The following is a 3,881-nucleotide window of genomic DNA, read 5'->3' as shown; positions in this document are numbered from 1 at the left end:
GGGTGAGCCCAGTATGGGGCATCTTAGGTTCTGGGTGCCATGAGATACCCCATGTAGTTGCCGACCTGGGCATCCTTGCTGTGCAACTGTATCCAAAGCCCCAGGATGCAGGAGACCATCCAGGAGGGTGTCTGAGAACACCAGTACTCACAGTGGCAGTGAGTGGCTCCCACAGAGGAGCCAGTGGAGGAGCAGACATAGGGTAGGAGGGAAGTGGGGGCAGCACCAAGGAAAACAGAGCAGTAGAATGATGGCCACTGGGAAGGGCAGCAATATGTAGGGTGGCCGACCCGTCCCAGTTTGGTTTTGACATTAAATGTTCCCTCCCATTTGACCCAGTGATTCTGTTCTTAGGTATAGGCTCAAAGGAATTGAAGCCAGGCACGCACACGCGCACACACACAGACACACACACACAGACACACACACACACACACACACGTGCATGGATAATCATGACATTATCATTCACAACAGCCAAAAATGGGGACAACTGCAGGTCCATCAACAGACACATCATTAACAAACTGTGGTTTACCCACACAATGGAATATTAGTTGGCCATAAAAAGGAAGGAAGCTTTGAAACACGCCACAGTGTGGATGGACCTGGAGAACATGCTGCATGAGAGAAGCTGGACACAAAAGGCCACTCAGTGTTTGATTCCACTCATGAAATGTCCAGGACAGGCAAATCCACAGAGACGGAAAGCAGGTCAGTGGATACCAGAGGCTGGGGAAGGAGATTGGGATGTGCATGTGACTGCTTCATGGACGCAGTGGTTTCCTTTTGGGGCATGAAAATGTTCTGGAACTAGGCAGAGGTGGTGGTTGCACAACACAGAGAATGCACTAAGGGTCACGGCATTGTTTGCCTAAAATGGTTACAATGGCAAATTTTATGTTTTGTGTATTTTATCACGATAATAACAACAAAAAAGCCCTGAAATCTTGCCTCCTGGGAACTCCCTCAGTTCTGGGCAAGCCAGGATGGCAGGTCCCTTACCACACAGGGGCTGTGAGGGGAACACAAGTTTTGATGCAGTGGAGGCAGCTGGTGACTTTAGCAGACCAGCTGCCCTGTACAGTGGGGCAGGGGCTGGGCTGCAGGGTGAGGGGTGGGCAGGAGAGGGGCCATGGAAACAGCTGGTGGACCTGAGGGGGCTGGCTGTGAAATGGGAGCAGGGCAGACAGGAAGCTGGGGAAGTACCTGTCAAGGGAGCGAGTTTTGTTGTTTTGTTTTTAAATCTCGGCAATTTGACATGTGTTTAAATGCTGCAATGCACTGAAAAAAAACCCTTTTATTCTAAATGGGGATGACCTAAGAAGAGGTAAGTGATCTTAATAAACGAAGCACTCACCAAAACCAATTAAAAAAACACCAAAACCTGAAAAGCTAGTTGGTTGAGGATGACTAGAGATTCATAGAAGTGGAACCCAAATCAGGGATAAACAGAAGGGGAAAATGGAGCCTGCCCAGGATGAGGCCGAGACTGTGGATGTGGGGGGACTGGGCAGGGCCTGGGGGATGGGCAGAGTGGGGTGCCCATTCCTGTTGTGTTTCTGGGTCCAGATGGGCTTTGGTGAGCCTCTCTGTGATAGTCCTGTGGGGTGCATATGTGAGCAGGAGAGTTTGGGGAGCAAAGATAGCGAGGCAGATGGTAGGGAAACCCCACAGGATGCCCCTCCCACCCAGGTTCAGTGGCAGCCTCGGATCCTAACCCTGCTGTCCCTTGAGGCACCAACCTGCCCAGGAAGAGGGGCAGTGCCCACATTCCGAGATCTGTCAGGGTCCGTGGCCAGGGGCTTGGGTTCTCACACCATCTGCCCTGGACTGAACTGTGTCCCCCAAGTCCAAATGTGGAAGCCCTCACCCCCAATGTGACTGTTTGGAGATGGGACCTTTAGGAGGTGACTCAAGTTAAACGAGATAAGGGTGGGGCCCTAATCCACTAGGATTGTTAGCCTTATAAGAAGAGGGAGAGAAGTTACCATCTGTCTGTCTGTCTGTCTGTCCGTCTGTCTCTCCACCATGTGAACACACAGTGAGAAGGCGACTGTCTGCAAGCCAGGAAGAGACCCTCACCAGAACCAGACCATGCTGGCACCCTGATCTCAGCCTCTAGAACCACGAGATATAAATGTCTGTTGTTTATAAGCCCAGTCTGTGGTATTTGTTATAGTGGATTAAGACACCATCCAGGCTTCTCTGAGGCCTCAGATCACACAGGCCTGTCTGACTGTCAACTGTCCTTCCATGTGTCCAGCCTATAGGCCGCCTACCACAGGGGTTGCTGTTTAAATGGCGCCTTTGGTGGCCTGTCATGAGGAGAGCAAGAGAACCTGGCTGCTCAGTCTGAGCAGAGGGCTGAGGGCTGAGGAGTGGGTGCCCGCCTGCCCAGGGGAGGAGCAGGAGGCAGGATGCAGAGGGGCTGGGGAGATTCTCGAAGCAACTGCAACATCCTCGAGCAGCAGCCCTGAGGCTGGGGGATGTTTTATTTAGGTTCACACTCCAGGCGGTCAACATGCTGCAAGAACTCGGAGAGGCATGTTGAATGAATGAATGAATGAATGAATGAATGAATGAATGGTGTAGGGTTCTTAGAAAGGAGGGGGTCTACCTGGGAGGATTCAGAGGTCAGAGAGCCTGGAGGATTTGTTTTCAAGGCCTCCCAGGAAGGAATAGGGCTCCCAGAGCAAAGAGGCAGGGGAGGAACTTGGAGCAGAGAGGAAGGGTGTTTTGTAATGCCTGGGGCTGTGATAGGGGGGTATTCTGCCTGCCTTGGGACAGGTCTCCTGGCTGGGTGGGGGTGTGGAGTGGTGGGGAGGGAGTGTGAGGTGAGAGAAAGCCCAGCCGGTGCACCATCCTCCAAGATCTTGCATGCTTGATGCTCAGGGAGTCTGGGTAGGCCACAAGCCATGGGGCACAAAGTTCCAGGACCAGCTCTCCCTTGACTGGCTGGGGGACCCTAGGAAGATCATGCTCTCTACAGCACCAATTCATACAACTCAAGGGCAGCTGTACTAGCCTGACTCTGCTGCAGATTCTCTTCTTGTTCTGGGCTCCACTCAAAATTGGCAGATGACTGGATTGGAGTAGTATTCCCTAGTGTATACACTGCCTCACTGCCTCCAAAACCCAAAGGTTCCACTAAGCACTGTGCTTTTTTTTTCTGGCAGTGGGTGCAACATATAACTTATCCTTTACCTTGAAAGAGATGTCTTAGCCATCCCCAAGCACTGCACTCTGAAAACTTCGTCAATGAGTCATGCCCACGCAGGCTTACCAGAGACTCGCTCCTCTAGTCTGATGATCATCATGTCATTGATGTGGAGGAACGAAATGCTCTGAAGGATGGCTAAGTGATCACGGGCAAGGCTGTGGGTGCCTACCAGTGTCCTTCCCAGGTGACTGAAAACTGCTTTGACCCTCTCTTCTAATGGGGATTGGAGAGAACACAGTCACCAGATAGATTCACTTACAAGGTGCCAGCACAGCATCTGTGGTTGAAGTTACAAATATACACCAGGATCCATGTGGTGTTTGCGGGGACTGTACTGGTGAATTCACTGGGCTATGATGAGGACACTCCTCCCCCCACCCCCCCTTTGTACCTGACATCTGAACGTGACTATCTTTGCCAGACTGACTTGGATGTTATGTTGCCTCTTATGTACAGACTCAGCCAGAGAGGAGGAGGGGCATTTCTGGGGGCTGTTACTTAGCTTTTTCCACCATAATGGCTTCAGAGTGGATGGAGAGTTCCCTCTTGGAAAATCGGAGGCTCACTGCTCTCTCTCTTTTCCCCTGAGTCCTGGGATGCGTCCCTAACACTTTAGTCAACTAATGAAGACTAACTGGAACTTTAAGCAAAAATAATC

Source organism: Pteropus vampyrus, unplaced genomic scaffold (genome assembly GCF_000151845.1).
Source record: "Pteropus vampyrus isolate Shadow unplaced genomic scaffold, Pvam_2.0 Scaffold303, whole genome shotgun sequence".
NCBI classification, from domain to species: domain Eukaryota; kingdom Metazoa; phylum Chordata; class Mammalia; order Chiroptera; family Pteropodidae; genus Pteropus; species Pteropus vampyrus.
Note: the sequence above shows the minus strand (reverse complement) of the source record.